Source organism: Petaurus breviceps, unplaced genomic scaffold, assembly GCF_028583685.1.
Source record: "Petaurus breviceps papuanus isolate PSGF00001 unplaced genomic scaffold, PetGlider_PUasm1.0 99, whole genome shotgun sequence".
In the NCBI taxonomy this organism is placed as follows: Eukaryota; Metazoa; Chordata; class Mammalia; order Diprotodontia; family Petauridae; genus Petaurus; species Petaurus breviceps.
The window spans coordinates 6600640-6619002 of record NW_027187465.1 but is presented as its reverse complement, the minus strand read 5'-3'; the positions used below and the strand labels follow the sequence as shown (position 1 = coordinate 6619002).

The 18363-nt window shown below is 44.1% G+C and overlaps 1 long non-coding RNA gene across 1 annotated transcript; it reads left to right on the top strand.

The window, feature by feature from the left end:
• Window positions 1-203: 203 nt before the first annotated feature.
• LOC138156454 (uncharacterized) lies at window positions 204-16843 on the top strand. The gene is made up of 5 exons (XR_011167153.1): window positions 204-319; window positions 5759-5866; window positions 6365-6534; window positions 9770-10400; window positions 13400-16843. It is a non-coding gene; the product is annotated as an uncharacterized lncRNA (long non-coding RNA).
• Window positions 16844-18363: the final 1520 nt, after the last annotated feature.

Sequence of the window (18363 nt, the reverse complement as noted above, 5' to 3'; positions counted from 1 at the left end):
TGTGAGAGTCATTCTTCTCTATTTGTCCTGGATCCCACTTCTTTCCATCTCTCTGGGAGTCACCCCCTCACTCATGCTCCCTCCCTTTTCTCATGTTCCCTGGTGCTTTCCCTGATGCCTACAAATGGCATGGCCACAACTTGGGATCATCACTTGATGCTCTCATCTCCTCAAGGTGTCATCTTCTCTCTCTCTCTTCCCATCCAGGGCCAGACTCCTAGAAGGCTTCCAGTATACCTCTTGTCTACATGTCCTCTCTACTTCCTGTGAACTCTGGCTTCTGACCTACATCACTCAACTGGGAATAGCTGTCTCCAAGGTTGGTAATAATTTTCCAATTAGGAAATTTCCCAATGGCCTTTTCTCAGTGCTCTTGCCCTGAACTGCCCTGCTAAATTGCTAGTGTTCTTTCCTTCCCCAAATTACCTTGGATCTATGTTTCCATGAATACATTTTATCCATCCAATAGAACAGAAGTGCCTGGAGGACAGAGATTGCTTTGGCATTGTCTGTATTCTTAACAGTCAGCACAGTGCCTGGGATGTTGTAGGTGCTTAATAAATTGGTGTTTATTTACACTATGTACTTAATTATTGTTATTAATTATGAATTAATTATTATTTACAAAATAATAGATTGTTATTTACACAATGTGTTTAATTTACAGGGCAGCTAGGTGGTAAAGTGGGTAGAGTGCCAGGCCTGGAGTCAGGAAGACTCATCTTTCTGAGTTTAAATCTGGACTTAGACATCTACTACGTCTGTGACCCAGGGCAAGCCACTTAACCCTGTTTGCCTCAGTTTCCTCATCTGTAAAATGGACTGGGGAAGGAAATGGCAAACCATTCCAGTATCTTTGCCAAGAAAACTCCAAATGGGGTCATGAAGAGTCCAACATAATTGAGAATGACTGAGTAAGAACAAAAACTTAATTGATAATAACAATAGCTAGCATTTATATATTGCATTATGGCTTGCAAAGGACTTTATTGATATTGACTCATTTATGCAGTCATAATATCTGAGAAAAGATGTAGAGAATTATGCCATGTCCCTTTGACTAGTCATATTACCCCTGAATGTGGTAGAACGATTGGGTGTTAGAGCAGGAAGGTGAATTAAGCAATCCTCTCATCTAAACTTCTCACTTAACAGAAGGAGAAAGTAAGTCTCTGAGAGAGGAAGTGATTTGCCCAAATGAAAGAAAGAATTAATGTCTTCCAATTCTGAAACTGGTGATATTTCTAGAAGACTTTATGACTCACAAAATATGGTCAGTTTGCTTGGATTCAATTCAATTCAAGAAACACTCCTTAAATATGAGAATGTCATATTTGGGAGGGGCCGTAGAATAGGGAATGTCAGAGTTGGCTGGGACCTTATGAAAGGGAATGTCAGAGCTGGGAGGGGCCTTATAACAGGGAATGTAAGAACTGGGAGGGACCTTAGAACAGGGGATGTCAGAACTGGGGAAAGCTTTATAATAAAATATCAGAGCTAGGAAGGATAACTTAGACTGTCAGAGCTGGGAGGGGCTTTAAAACAGGAAATGTTGGAACTGAGAGCAATCTTAGAACAGGGAATAGAAGAGTTGGGAAAGGCTTTATAAGAGAATATCAAAGCTAGGAGGGCCCTCAGAACAGGGAATATCAGAGCTGAGAGGGGCCTTAGAACATAGAACATCAGAACTGGGATGGATCTTTCTAGACTAAATCACAGCTAAACAAGTATCCTTTTTATAACATCCCCAGCATTTGGACATGGGATTTTATCCATGGAAGGAACTCTTTCCATCCAGGCACGTTAACATTGAATCCATGTTACTATCTTAGCAAGCTACCAGAATTTCAGTTACTTGCCCAGAGTCACAGAGGTGGTGTATGGAAGAGGTGGTACTTCAGCTCAGGTCTTGGGGCCTCTTATATTATGTCTTTTTAAAGTAATACAAAGAGGCAGAGAGCACTAATAAAGGCGAGCTCAGTAAAGGCCCCATGTAGGAGGGGGCCACTGAACTGAGCCTTGTAGAAATCAAGCTCAGGATTCTGTCAGACACTAGGGGACCCCTTGTGAGTGCTAAGTGTGTGGATGAAAGGTAACTAAAACATAGTGTAATAGCAATGGGAGACATCTGGGCTTGTTAGCAGCAGTCCACTTAATTTCAGGCTATCCTGGGATTTCACTCATACTCAAAGGTTCACATTTTGATTAGCAGGCAGAATGTTCAAAGTTTATTGTGAACAGTTATGGCTGGAGCTTTCACTCACATCCCTACAGTGTCAGTGAATAAAATGGCATATTTATACAATTAGAGACAGAGAGGATGGGAATTAAGAAAGCTTAGGGCTGTCAGGAGGTGGGAGAGTGGCCCCTTTAAGTACACTAACCATGTCATCCACAATCCTGGGAACTGACTTGGAGCAGGACAGGGTTTGGGGATAAAATCATCCAGTTCAGCTGCTCTGATAAAATAAGAACACATGTGAGAATTCTTGTCTGGTAGTGAAAGCAGGAGACAATTCGTCATATCTGAAAGAGAAGGCCCCAACTCTTGAAAAGACAACATCTATAAAAACCCAAGGGTGAGACAGACATGCCATTGAAGATGACTTGGGAGGCTGTGAACCTGGTTGACTAGAAGGATGGTGGTACTTTCAGAAGAAGTAGGGAAATTGGGAAGAGCGATGGATTTTAGTAAAAGATTTTGGGCATGTCAGATTTTAGGCTATGAGACATCCAGGTCTAGATTTCAGCTAATAATAATTAATCAGCAAGAACCTTTATGTGCTAGGTGCTAGGTGCTGGACATTGGAGGATCAGTAGGAGGTGATAGATGTAGGAGAGGACAAAAGCTGAACATTCCTGTCCTCAAGGACCCTCCATTCTGTTGGGAGTCAGCTGGCACACATATAGGTGTATACTAGGGGCAGCTAGGTGGTGCAATGGATAGAGCACTGGGGTCTGGAGTCAGGAAGACCCGAGTTCATATCTGCCCTCAGACACTCACTAGCTGTGTGAACTTGGGCAAGTCACTTACCGTCTGTTTGCCTCAGTTTAAATAGCATCTACCTTCCAGGTGTTTGTAAGGCTCAAATGAGATAATAAATGCTAAGTGCTTAGTGTAATACCTAGTACACAGTGAGCACCATGTAAATGTTAGTTGTTGTTGTTATAACTATGCAGCGATTTGGGGATGCAGGGCTAGAATTCCAGAGAAAGACCAGAACTGGATTGTAGGCATTAGACTTAGCTGCGTGGATTTGATATTTTAGCCCATGGTAACCGATGAAATCACCAGGAGAAAAGAGTATGTAGAAATAAGAGTAGAGGGCTCCAGATAGAACTCTGGAATGCCTCCTAGTGGCAAGAAGGTCATGATATTCCAAAGGATACTGAGCATCAGGAAAGCATTATCAAGAAGAAGAATCAGGGAGGAGAGGATACCCAGGGGAAGAAGATGGTTGACACCATCAGACATTGTGGACAGGTCCAGAAGCAAAAGAAAAGGCCATTGGATTCGGCAATTAAGAAGTCATGGGGGGGGGCAGCCCTGGAGTCAGGAGGACCTGAGTTCAAATTTGGCCTTGGCTACTTGATGCATACTAGCTGTGTGACCTTGGGCAAGTAACTTAACCCCAATTGCCTTGCTTCCCTCCTACCAAAAAAAAAGCCAAAGGGAACGATGGAAAGAGCAGCTTTGCTGGTTTGGGCAGGTTGTAAGCTAGTCTATAGTGGTTTGAGTGGTAAGTGAGTGGAAGCAATGAGTGTAGATAGCTTTTTTCCTAATTTTTTTTTGTATCCCATTCATCTATAAATATATCCTTCTGCATTCCCTAACCCAGTGAGCCTTCTTTTGTCACAAAGCCTTAAACGAAATTAAAAAGACAAATAGCTCAGCAGAACCAATGATCCTAGCACAAGCATTTTCCAGTACAAGTGGCATACTACACACATAGACCCCCTTCCCCTCAACTTCGCCAATGAAAGAAGAGAGATGTTTTTTTTCTCTGGGGAAAAATTTGGTCAGTAGAATTTTGCAGTATTCAGTTTCATTGCCTCCCTTCCCCCATTGTAAATAGGGGAATAGGGACTAAGGGATAAGTATTTATAGGTCATCTACTATGTGCCAAGTACTGTGCTGAAGACTCCACAAATATTCTCTCATCCGATGCTCGCAACAGCCCCATGAAGTCGCTGCTTGGAAAGTTAGCCATTCTCACTTTGCAGCCAAGGAACTGAGGCAAGCAGAGGTTCCGTGATTTGTTTCGGAGTCATCATCTAGAGTCAGTGTCTGACTCGAAATCAGATTCTCTTAAGTCCAGGTTCACTGAAGGTTCCACTCCTCTGCGCCACCTGGACTCCCTAATGTGATGACGCCCGTGTCTCTTGTTTTCTTGGTTCTGCTGATTTCGTTGTGAATCTGTTCACAGAAGTCATCTCTTGATTCTTGGGATTCCTCATCTGTTGTTTTTTATGATACAATGATATTCCATGATATTCATGGGTACAGTTTGTATACAGTTCTTTTTGACATGAGAAAGAGTAGTGTTTTGTCAATGCATAGGGCTTCTTTCTTTTTGTCCTTGGGGTATGTGCCAAATAGCGAGATGTCTGGGTCAAGATACATGGATGTTTCATGCGGATAGCTTCTTATAGGGGTTTGCCTGAGAATGAAAGAGAAAAGGGATAGAAGAAATCTCTTGAGGGGAGAGTAGTGCAAAGTGAAGATTTTTCTTAGAAATAGGGGTGATATGCATATGTTTATAGGCAACAGGGGGAAGAGCCAGTAGGTTAAGAGAGGCTGAAAATTAGAGGGCAAAGCAGAATCTATCTCCTGGAGATGGGCTGGGATGGGATTAAGGGGACATCCAGTGGGGTGAAAAGATAATGGGTAAAGATGCTTATAGGGGTGAGGGGTTTAATTTGAGAGAAGGAGCTCACATCTGATGGCCTCAGTTTTTTTGGTTAAATATGAGTTAATGTCTTCTGATGGGATGGGGAGAAGGAAGTGGTAAAGGTGACTAGAGGGGAGAACAGAGGCTTGACACAGATACTGTAGGGAGTGGGATAGAGATTCAGTTAGGACAGTCTAAATGATTTCCATGGAGTGTTGAGGGCCCAGTTGAGATTAGATAGGATAGGGACATGGACTGGGTTTGTGAAATCATTGGTATAGACCTGCAGGGGTGGGGAATCTGTGGCCTTGAGGCCAACTGTGGCCCTCTAGGCCACAGGTTCCCCACCCCTGGGAGAATCCCCAGATGAGGAAACTCATATTATCCATTAAGATTAGGACCTTTTATGTTCATTAACAGTCTGAGATTTAGTCAGAGCACTGAGGGATTAAATGATTTGGTCACACAGTATATATCAGAGGTAGGGCATGAACCCAGGCCTTCCTGACTTTCAGATCGACTCCTTGTCCATTAGCAGACTGAGCGCCAACCCTGCAGTCAGTAAGACCTCATTTCAGCTCCAACTTAAGACACTTACTGGCTGTGTGACCCTTGACAAATCACTTCATTTTGGTTTGCCTCAATTTCCTAATCTGTCAAATGGGGATCATAGCAGCACCTACCTTCCAGGGTTGTTGTAAGGGACAAATGAAATAATAATGATAAAATGCTTAGTACAGGGCCCAGCACATAGCAAGTACTATGTCAATTTTATCTATTATTACCTTTATTACCATGCTATACTGCCTTTCAGAGAGATTCGATAATATACTGTAATTTCATCACAGTGGTATGACTTTCCCCAGCAATGTTCATCAGAGGTGGAGTTCTAGGGGATGTTTTCACATGGGGTCAGAGATCCGGTACCTGGTGAGGAGATCCATGGCCAGGAGACTGAAGAAAGCCCTTGCAAGGTAACAGTTTTCACCTGTTCTACTGGTTTAAGCGAGTCTTGGAGAGCCCCCAAAATCACATGGCAGGAGGAGCCTGGGAGTGAAGGGGGAGGATTTCCCCAAGCGACATGTTTAGTGAGGTTCAAGTGGCAATAGATTATGGAATGCTTTCTGCATGGGGAAGTATTGGCCAGGAAGATCACAGGGTCATAGATTGAAAGTTGGAAGGTTAAGGGAATTAGTTGTCAGAAATCAGTTGGAGGTTGGGGTGAGTGGAGACAGTATAATCACCATGTAAGCAATGGGATTACCCCTGGCCAGGGCTGGAGGCCTCACCTTGTATGTGATTGAGCAAAGAGCTTTGCCCCTTCCTGGAGTCTGATCCAGGCCATTTGTGCCTGGGCATAGTGCCTCCTCCTGGTACACAACTTCCAGATTTGCTGCTTCAGTCTTCCTTCCACCTGAAAGCACTGCCTAGAATTACATGTCCTCCATGGAACTTTGCTCACATACTTCCAGGACAAAGGAGCTGTGTGGGACACCAGAAGAGCTTCATGTTCTCCAGTATGAACCAGTGTTGTGCAATCGGTTTCCAGAGTGTTTCCATTTCCTGTGATAAAGGAAGGGCATTTCCAAGACTCCATCAGCTGGGCATCCCCTACCATGCCAGGCAGGAGCCTTGCAGATAAGTATGCCAAACTTATCAGCCTCCTCTCTTTAGTCTTTTTTGTCTCTGAGAAAGGTTAGCATGGGATGGGTGCTTAGGAAGTGTTCGTGTTGAGGGGAATTGGATAGAACACAGAGAAGGCAGAATCATGGGATCCTGGGTCAGGAAGGAAACTTGAGAGGTCTCTTCTCCATTCCTTTGCCTCTAGGTGGCAATGCAGAGATGAGAGCCCATCTCCTTTGTTTTAGGGGGTCCCAGAGAAGACAACTCTGCAGCATGCCTGGTTTAACTCTCATTCTGGGCTCTCTTTAGTTCCAAGCTCAATTTCTCATGCTGGGTCAAAGGTATTGAGATCCTTTTTGGTTTTAGTACCATAAAGAGCATGGGAACCCAGTTGACCTATTGACTGGAGTTCTTAAACTCTCCCTCTGTGACTTTGGTCAGACCCCGATGATTTGATATCAGTTTCCTTATATCCACCAGATACTGCTCCCCAACATACATTTTGTGTGACCCCTTAAGTAAAAGTCTTCTTATTTTGACTTTGCATACAATGTAGCACAATGTCTATGGCAGATAATGAAACAGGATATATCTGGACCTCAGTTTCCTTATCTGTAACATGAGGCAGTTGACTAAATGACCTTTAAAATCCTTTCTGGTTCTAGAACTCTGATGATCATAGCCAAGTATACTTGTTTCCAAGACTAGATCCAGGACAGAATCCCCACTCTCTCTTCTTCACAGCTGTGTGGTCAGGAACCATAGGGCATCTGGAGGGAACAGAAGTTTGTTTATAAATATAGCCTGACCCCTCTGATCTCCTACTTTTCACACAGACTTAGAGCTCTTTGATTCTGTTGCAATGTGAGAAGGATGCACAGAATTATGTTGTCAGAGCTGGGAGGGACCTAAGATAACAGAATATCAGATCTGGGAGGAAGCTTAGTACAAGGGATGTCAGGGCTAGGAGGGCCCTTAGAACAAAGAATGCCAGTTAGGAAGGCACTTAGAACAAAGAATGCAGATCAGACAGGTCAGATGTAGAAAGAACCCTAAAGTGTAGAATGCTAGAACATACGCCATAGAATATTTGAGCTGGGAGGGACTTCTTTGGACATTCAGTTTGAGCTTATTTTTTTTAAACAATGAAAATGTTATTTTTGACTGATTTATTGGAAAGGACTGGAAGCAGGATCAGGTTATCATACAATTCCATGTAAATGTCAGTAATTCCTTATAAATAGATTAAAAATACCTATAAATTTCCCAAAGAAATGTCTGATTTTAGAGAGACAACTTTAAACCAAGTTTTTAATGGTATTTAATAGGAATTGTTTTACATAACACTGACTCACAGTAAGGTTAAGGTGAACCATAGGGGTAAATATTCTCCAAAGTACTGTGAAGCTGACAGGGTAGTATGCTTACCAGCATGTTCCTTGTGAATATAAGACATATTTAATACTATCCATTATTCAGCGAAATGCAAACAACATCAAATAAAATGTAAAAGATATTTGCCTGTGAGCAGAATCTGTTGATTGGTCACTGCGTTTTTTTTTCTAATCAGGCCAATCCCCTAGTTTTACAGTTGAGAAAATGGCCCCAGGCAAGAAAAATGGCTTGTTGCAGAATGCATAGAAATTAGTGACAGGACTGGAACCAGACCTCTGTCCTTCTGAATTTTTCATTCCCAATTTCACAGAGAAGTTCCATTTCTTTTGCTTTGTGTTCCCTGGGTAGCAATCCTCTCTTCCATTCTCACTGCCTGACTGGCCCCTAGACTTCACAGACAAGAGAGTTTGTTTCTAGTGATTCAGAGCAGGAATAGGAAGGACCACTCAGTTATATGTCTGGGGGCTCAGATCATTATTGCTCCCTCCACATTTTGAAAAAGTACCCAAAAGGTGAATTTCGCCTCTGTCTTGCCCCTACCTCCAGGCCTAGCGCCGTTATCCTCTGTGGATATGTCCTTTCTCTCAGTAGAGGTTGAGGGCTAACTCCAGTGCTTGGCACATAATAGTCAATAAAATCTTATTGACCAGCTACATACCTCATAGGGTGCTGAAGAATAGAAGGGATCATCTTCAGGAGTCACCACTCTGACCCACTTAGCCTAAGCATTTTTGTGGGGAAAGGAGTGAGGAAAATATTGGTCCAGGGGGCAGCTAGGTGGTGCAATGAATAGAGCACTGGCCCTTGAGTCATTAGGACCTGAATTCAAATCTGGCCTCAGACACTTAACACAAAAATTAGCTGTGTGACCTTGGGCAAGTCACTTAACCCCAATTGCCCTCCAAAAAGCAAATATATATATTGGTTCACTCCTGAGTAGACCAGCCAGTTTTGAAGGGAATTCATGAAGAATCATGATAGGAGCTGCCTGTGTCCACATGCCAGCTACTTTCATGCCACTCACCAAAAGGTGAGGCACTATTTGTTCTTTTAAAAAAGCCTCTAGCTTCTATTTGGGGACTTTGTTTTTTACCCCTGCAAAGCTGACCTTGATGTTTATTGTTATCTGATTTTACTGGGATAAGTACATTGGGTGATAAGATTTGGAGCTTTGTCAGAATTTTCAAAGATCAGGACCCTCAGCTCCTCACTCTTGAGTCCAGCACTGCCAAGAAATATCCTCAGTATTGCCACCTGATCCCACTCCATACACTTTAAAGGTGACCTTAGTGAGGTCTCCTTCCACCTTCAGAGATTGATTATCTTCATGAGTTCATGATTATCTTTGGATGACCCAAGGCAGGGTATTTTCAAACTATCTCTAATGGTTTAGATTGGTTGTCAATGGTTGTCAATGCAACAGAGATAGGGTCTCAGGAAGGTCTTATCTTTGTGGACCCACAGTGAGAAGGCTTATCATCAGCTATTATGGAGGGATCAAGCAAAGCCAGATTTATTCCCTAAAGGGAAAAGAAACTCCACAGACATCTGCGAAACCATGTTAAAGATAAAGATAACTAAAATTTGTGCGGTTCTTTGAGATTTTTTAAAGTGTTTCTTACACTTTATCTCATTGGAGTATCATAGCAACCCTGGGAAGTTGATACACTGAGGCTGGTCATTTAGTTAGGAAGTATTGGAGGTGGTATTTGAACCAAAGTCTACCCCAAGTCCAATACTCAAGCCACTGAAGCATGTTATGTATCTCAAGAGCAAAGGTACTGGGAGGGACATAGATAGATAGACTCTTAACAGGGAAGCTTCTGTTCATTTCATCAATGCACCTTTACCAAATCTAGGGGCTCAGTTGAGTCTGAGATGCTCTCTACAAGGAACCAAATCCTCCCAAAGCTCCAAAAGAGAATGCCTGGTAGTGTATTATAATCTTTACATGGCGGTATGTTGGTTGTTTATGTTGCTGATATTGGTATTGTTTTTATTATTGTTGTTATTGTTTTGGTTATTAAGCTGGCTGGCTTTTTCTTCCTTGGATCTCCCCCATTACACAAAGCCTGCCCTTGTCCATGGTGACTCTGCTGTTTGTTGCTGTCCCCTACCATAGTGCTGAAATAGGTCCCTGCTCCTTGGCATTCCCTGGCCATGGTGCTGACAGCAATATCAATTTCTATTTCTTCATGCAAGCTTTGGGCCTTGGTGTCTGTGTGTCAGTGTGGTGGTGTGGGGGATGGATGTGAGATAGCAGTTGATCAAACTCAAGGATACTTATGGTTCCTGGGATTTCTCACTAGCTAAAAGACCCTGGGGTTGGGGAGGGATATTGTTTTCTTCTGCTGCTTTGCTCGGTTGTCTTCTCTTCCAGCCACTAAGGACCCAACCTGGACAATTCACAAGTCCATTGAAGATCTGGAACCTCAAAAATGCTTGCCCTGATTCTTTCTTACTGTCAACCAGTTGATTTGACACTTCCAGGTAGGAACCAAGAGGAATCAATCTGAAGAGTAGCCCATAGGTTAGAAAGGAAGGTAGAGCAAGCTACTTGTTAAAGACCTTGTAGAAAGAATTCTTGTTTAGGCATAGGTTAGATGAGCTGCTCTTTCAGTTCTGAGATTCTGTGATTCTTGGAGAGCTTTCTTAGATCTCTGTCCCATACCCTCCAAAAGCCAGAGAACCTGTGGCAATGGAGAACTCATGTCTTTCAATATCCATTGATTCTATGTGATGAATGAAAAGCCCTGAGAGACAGAGTTTCTGGATAATTTATAATCAACTTATTAATTAGGCTAGCCCTCAATCAATAAATTAATGGTCAGTGGTTTTTCTGGATAACCAAAGACAAAAACATGGAGAGTTTGAAAGTCTTAATTATTTTTTGAAAGGGAATGCCTCTGTCAAATGAAAATCAACCCTGATTGGTGGATATTTAATAAGGGGTGGGCCAGAAGTCTTTAGCTCCCCCTGTTGAAAACATGGCTTGATCATGAGACTCAGGCACCTCCAGAAATCTGGACAGGAGAATCTATCTCCATTTAGATCACTCTGGTTGGTTTTCTCCTTCATGAACTGGATCTCTCTAAACTATAATAGAGGGATACAAGGACAGGAGTTCATTTTCTTAGTGTAAGAACTCCCCTAGATGGGATTCTGTTTACATTCTAAAGAGAAGTACAGGGGCGGCTAGGTGGCACAATGAGTAGAGCACTGACCCTGGCCACAGACACTTAACACTTACTAGCCATGTGACCTTGGGCAAGTCACTTAACCCTAATGGCCCTGTCCTCCCCCCTCAAAAAAAGTAAAGAGAAGTATGATCTACTAGTTGGATGGGGTCCCAAGATTGAAGAGCATGTGGCTTGAGGGCTAGGACAATCTCATCGACCAATTATGTCCGTCAGGGACTGACTTTTTATAGAGCTGGACCTTAAATGAGGAAATAAAGGAGAAAAGCCTAGATTCTAAATTAATAATTTGTTATTAACATAATAGTAAAACAATTTCTCTCATCCTACAGTTGGGAACTAGATTCTTCCACTTTATTCTTACTCTCCTACTTACAACATCTCTGTGTTTGGGCAAATGGTTTAGCCTCCAAGATCCTGTTTCCTCATCTGTCATATGAAGGCAATAATCTTTATACTACCATCCCAGAGGGTTATTGTGAGGAAGGCCATTAAGGTATTCTAGAAATGTGTGTTGAAAGAAATAGAAATGGGTAGTGAGATGAGTTCTAGACCTAGAGTTAGACTCTCAGAATCAGAAACAACTGGGTCCAAGTCCACTTCTAACACTTACTTACTGTGTGAAACCTCTCTGAGATTCAGTTTCTTTATCCATTTTTTTGGACTAGACTTGTGATTTCATTGTTTAAAAGAACTCCAGAAGAGAAAGTTCCTTCTGTCAATGTGAATCCAGAACTTCTCTTCAACTTTTGCTCTTAGGGATTTGTCTATGGCTCATAGGTTCCCCAGGGACAGATAGCCATTACATGTCAGAGTTAGGATTTGAACACAGACCTTCCTGACTCTTAGGCTGATTCTCTATCCCCTATGCCACATTACCTCTATTCATCATCTTTTTTTCTACTGATTTCATTAATTTTTTTTTTTTTTTAGCAATCAGGGTTAAGTAACTTGCTCAAGGTTACTCGGCCAGTTATTTCTGGGTGTGGTGCCGAGGGTCTGAGCCCGGGATTCGATCTCCAGGTCATCCCAACACTGGAGCCGGTGCTCTTACTTGCTGAGCCACCTGGTTGCCCCTAAGCAATTGGGGTTAAGTAACTTGCTCAAGGTTACATGGCCAGGTGTTTCTGGGTGGGTGCTAAGTGTGAGCCCGGGATTCGATCTCCAGGTCGTTCTGACACTGGAGCCGGTGCTCTTACTCGCTGTGGATTTTATTCAATTTTTAAAATTAAAATTTCCTTTTTATCCTGAGATTAAAAAGTAAGAACAAACAGAAGCATTTCCTTAGAAGAAAAGAAGGGAGTGTATGAGAAACGGGACAGTTTGTAGGGATATCACTATCAGGTTTTTTACAGGAGATGATTTTATAGATCTCAAGGTACTGTATAAATAAAAACTGCAACATTAATAACAACTAGAAGAACAAGACCACTTCTGTACTACTTGAAGGTCTACAAAGTATTTTACATTGGTCAGTTCACACTTGATCTTAACAACCCTAGGACATAAGTGATATTATTTTCCTCATTTTTGTAGCCGGGGAAATGGAAACTAACAGAAGTTGAGAGATTTGCTTAGGGTTACCCAGCCAGCTAGTGTCTAAGGTGAGATTTAAACACATCTTCCTGATTTTAGGTTCAATAAGGCTACATAGCTTCTCTTTATTGCACAGCTAGGTGGCACCATAGTGAATAGGGCACTGGGCCCTGGAGTCAGGAAAACAGGAATTGGAATGTGATCTTACACATTTACTAGCTATGTGACCCTGGGCAAATCCTTTAACCTCTGTTTACCTCAGTTTCCTCAACTGTAAAATGGGAATGATAATAGCATCTACCTCACAGAGTTATTGACAGGATGAAATGAGATAACATTTGTTAAAGTGCTTAACATAGAGCCTGGCACATAGTAAGTCGGTGCTTAATAAATAAATATTTCCTTCCTTTCCTTCTGTCTAAGGATAGAATAAGGATAAAAGTGGTGACCATTCCCTTCTGTCCAGACCCAAGTAACAGTATCAAAACATATATTAAGTACCTACAAAACACTGTTCTGGGGATGGGTGTAGGTAGGTGAGCCTGGGAGGGATAAAAAGTTTAGATAAGACCTGGGCCTTGCCATGCTTAGAGTCTAACTGGGGAGATAAAGTTTATGTAAGCAAAAAAGTACAGAAATCTTTCTCCTTCAGTATGATAGGTATGTAAATAAAGGAGGGGGTGGCAGTAAGGAGTAGAGAATGGGGGTTCAGAAGAATCTCCCAGACTTCATCTCATGTATGCTCATCCATTACAGAGTGGCTGTGCAACCAGATGTCTGCCTGTTCCGGATTCCAATTACTGCTACATCTGACTCTTCCCCCCAGCAGTGACTGACCAGAGTTCCATCTTCAAGTCCCAGATCGAGGAAACACAGCCTGGGCTGACAGATGCTTCTTCTCAGGACCTCCCCACCACCCTGTCCCTTTTCCACCCAGCAGAGTGAGTGCCAGAGCTCAGAGAATGCTGGAAAGAGCCCTGCATTTAGAGTTGGGTGCCATGGGTTTGAATCCTGGCCCTACTACTTCTACCTATGTGAATTCTGACAAACTGCTTCAACTCTCTGGGCCTCAGTTTCTCCCTTTGTAAAATGAGAGGGGTTGGACCTCAGAAGAGTTTTTCATGCTAGATCTGTGACCCAAGGGCCTATTAGTGAGTTCCTGACTTGGCTCCCATCCCACAGAGAAGGATGGCCTCTGAATTTGCACAGGAGATCCAGAATAATGCTGCCTACAGAGGCAGAATCCCAGGTAAAGGCACATGTATGGGGCTCTAGGGAGAGTTCCAGCTATGACACAGCTGCCTACCTGGGGAATTCATAGAGTCACCCAGGAGATGTTCCCTGATCTTCAGTCCTGACCTTTTCTATGTGAGGGGCAGAGGAGTGGATGCTGATTCTAATTTAGGATCAACCCTAAGGATTCTCCAGCCTAGGGAAGGCATGATATATAGCAAAGACCACTGGATTTGGCATCAGAGGACCTGTGTTAGAACTCAGGTTCTCGGAGGAGCTATACAACCTTGGAAAAGTACCTTCACTTCTCTGATCTTGGTTTCCTCATCTGTAAAAGGAGGGGGTTGGACTAGATGGTCTCTAGAGATCTTTTTAACTCTAAGCCTGGAGCTTCTTTGCCAGTCTATACCAACTAATGCTTTCCCCTCCTCATTACTACTTGGGCACCCAGCCCATGGCCAAAACCATTCTCTCAATAATACCTTCCCTAACTCCACTTAGAAAGGCCCCTTCAGGAGGGGATAGGAATGCAAAATTAGAAGAGGAAAGCCTCAAGGGTGAGTGGCGGAGGAAGTTCAGGGAGCTTGGATTCCTAGCTAGACACCTCTCTGTTTACTATCTTTTACTGTTCAATTGTTCCTCAAAGGCACCACCTTTTTTGAATTCTGGGATCCCCCAGAATCATAAGGAGAGAGTCTGCTCCCCCTCATTGAAGTAGGACTGGTAGAGGGAAGGAAGGAATATTTTGCAGTTGAAATGAATGCAGACCAGTTTTTTCCCCTTATGAATGGGTGGAGCGGTATTCCAGAGCAGCATGACTTCAGAGGCCTCCAGGTTTTCTAGTCCAGATCTTGGGCTAAGATCCTGAAGATCTCTGCTCAGCTAGAGGACAGGCACCTAGCAGTCAGATGGGGAAAGAGAATGAAATGTGGTACTTGAGTAAGATCGCCCCCCACCAACTCTGTAGACATCTCTGTTGACCAAGCGTCTTGCCCGATAGGATAAGTATTGGCAAGAGGTGTCTAGGTGGTGGCAGATCTCACCTTAACCCCTCTGCCCCACAATTTTCCTTTCTGACAGCTGTTGTCCTGTCATTGCAAAGTTCTGCCTATTGGTGGGAGGAAGGCAAGCAGGAGAGAGACCCTGAACTGGGGGTACAGCTGGGTCTCTTTGGACCAGGTACTTGACCTCTAGGCTTCATTTGATTTATCTGCAAAATAAGGGTAGTGAGGTCTCACCTTCTGGAAGGCAGGGGACTGGATTGGATGACCTTTGAGATTCCTTCCTGCTCTATAGTGCCAAGACCTCTGGAGATGGGGGATGGTCTGGTGCAAAGTTGGAAACACAGTGGCTGCCTTGAGAGTCAGGAGTGTCCTGTCACTGGAGGTCAAGCAGAAGCTGTATTTCCACCTTCTAAGTCTATATACCCTTGTCACTAGACAGGAGATTGGGCTGCAGGTGCTTAAGGCCATTAACAATGACTTCCTTGGGCTGGATGTCATTGGCCCTTCAGCCCTTAACTATGACAGGGCTGTGGAGGGAGAAGTTTTGGAGAGAGTTTGGTTATCTTCTATGATCTTCCAGAAGGGGTTGAGACATAACTCAGAGGGTCTCCACTTCTGTGGTATGGTGGAAGGAAGCCTGGGTGTGGACTTAGAAGAACTGAGTTCATTTCCCACCTCCATTCTCTGAGTGACCTTGGGCAAGTCACTTAAGTTGAACCTCAGTTTTCTCATCTATAAAATGAGGAAGTTGGACCCAATGACCTCTGAAACTCTTCCAACTGTAGATCTAGGATTGTGTAATAACTCATTAAGGATGTCTGTCCTCTGTGAGTTCAAATGATTCCTCTTAAAAACTATCTGTTCAGCATATCACACCTCAGAGTTGTCAAGTCAGTAAGAACCATGGCTAGACTGAAGAGCCCTTGTCTAGGAGATCTGGGTCCAGTTTGGCTGCAAACTTTGTGAACTTGGGCAAGTCATGGCTCCTTTCTGAGCTTCAGTTTCTTCTTCTGCAAAATTAGGGCAATGGGCAAGATTACCTCTAAGCTACAGCTACTCTTTTGGAGACTTGAAAGGGTGATGGTGGTCCCAGTTTTTAATTGTCTCAATATTCAATATCCCAGCACTGGAAACCTGCCCTTCATACTCTATCTCCTCCTGATAGCTTGGGACATGGGAAAATACTTTCCGATGAATTATCTGGAGGAATCTTTGTAAACATTTTAAAAGCCCCACCCCCAAGTTTCTGTGCTGCCTGAACCCTAGACATGGTCCCTGTAGGAGAAGCCTCAGTGCAGACTGGTGGAGGGGAGGAGGTGTTTTGCAGGTGAAGTGAATGCAGATCATTTCCCCCCTCCATGTGAGAGGAGGGAGCAGTATTCCAGAACAGGATAACTTCAGAGACCCCCAGGTTTTCCAGTCTAGATCTTGGACCAAGGTCCTGCCTTGCTCAGAGGACAGTGCCTAAAAGTCCGATGGGGAAAGTGAGTGGGATGTGAAACCTGAGCAAGATTACCCCCCCATCCCCAGACATCCCCAATGATCAATATTTTTGATCAGCAGGCATTAGAAACCCAAGCTCAGAGAAAATGTATGAAAAAACAACCAACCACACTTCTCATATTAGTCTGGAAGTTTTCTCAGTCTTTAGTCCAATTCAACCCACCAGAGGTTTATTGACTCCTGTACTACATTGGAAAAAAGTACAATGCTAGGTAATTGGAGGTCAAGGAGACCCCAGTCCTGCCCTCAAGAAGCTTATAGTCTAGCAGGAGAAGTCAGACTTATGCATGTAAATCAGAGAACAGAAGCTGATAGAAGACTCTGGGAATGGCAGTGTAGCTCAGAGAAAAGAACTCTGGATTCAGAGTCAGAGGACCTGTGTTCAAATCCTGCCTCCACTATGTGTGACCTTGGGCAAATCACTTCAACTTCCTGGGCCTTAGTTTTCTTCTCGGTAAAACAGAGAGTTGACTAGATGGCCTCTGGGGTCATCTTCCTGGTCTAGGTCTGTGATCCTGTGACACAAAGCCAAGACAGTGAGGAGAAGGGAGAAAGCATGGGCTGGGGGGAGGCAGAGCCAGAACTAGAAGCTTCTCTACCGGGGTTGAGTGGTGTCAGCGGCAGTGATGTGAGAGGCGAGGAGAGGCTTCCTTGGGCCATACACTACTGGGAGCAGGAGCCCTTGAGATGCTGGGCTACCAAGGTGCTGAAGGGATTAGTGCCTCTACCCTTGGGAAAAGGCTGCTCCCTCCAAGGGGAGGGAGACAAAGCATCCCTGGGATGGTGGCCTTAGGACCTCCTCGATTTCCTGCCCAGGCAAAACTGCAGGCTCCCCACCCTAGTTCTGGCTCTGCATGGAGGTGGAGATGGGGCTGCAAGGTTGGAGGAGGGCACTTTCGGAGGGAAGCTTTGGGAGTTTGTGTACTGAATGGTACAAGGATGGGGCGAGGGATTGGGGCGCTCAAAGGAGAGGGGACTCTTGAGATGACCAAGGAATAACCTTGGACTAATGCTGCATGTACCATTAACATACTAACCCCAGGGAGTCTTGAGGCCCCACTGGTACCGAGGACATGTGCCTGGCGATGGGCTGCTCAGTGTGTCTTTTGCCGGCAGACTAACCAACTAACCGGACCTGAAGCATGCTTTGTACTAACTACTGTTTTCTGTTTGGCTCCCACCCCACCCTATCCTAACTTCACAGAGCAAAGATGGCCTTTAAGGGGAAATGGGAAACCCTGGATCATTTTGGGGTGTAGTCCCAGGATCTCTGGGCAGTCTGACAGACCATTCAGCCAGAGGGAACCTGCCACTCCATTTTAGCAGCTGCTGAGCAGATCAGGGTTGGGGATCCCACCATCAACAGGATCATCACCACCTTTTGCCTGGCAGGCTTCCTTAGTTCAGCCTCAGGCATGAGAATTACCCTTGCCAGGCACCTGAGACTCCTGCAGGGGAAGCCCAGTAGGCAGCACCCAGGGCCCCACTACGTTCACCCCCTAAGGTGCGTGTTCTGTTTATAAACCCTGAGTCCTGGGTGGAGATTACCAGGGGTTGGTAATCCCACTCTGGCTCCCTATGGAGGCCATTCCTACCCGTCTCCAGCTTTCAGTGATTACTTTTTTTTCTTCCTGTTACTAACCCATTTCTAACCCGAGCAAATGCCTCAATTACATTGCTTCTAACCGACTAATGTTCCCTGCTTATCTCCATTTCTCTCCTAGTGGCTCATACCTATTCCTTTGCAGAGATGTCCCAGATGGTGGTGATATGCTGTTCCTTACTAACCCATGCTCTGATCTTGGAGTCCTTGTTTCTGTCTTACTAACACCAGTCCTAATGCACCTGCTAGACACCCTCGTCATGGAGAGCAGATGCCTAGGGGTCTTCCAACCCTGAAGTCTAGGCTTTCCAGTAATTGCTTCTGCATTTATACTACTACTACTACTACTACTACTACTACTACTACTACTACTACTA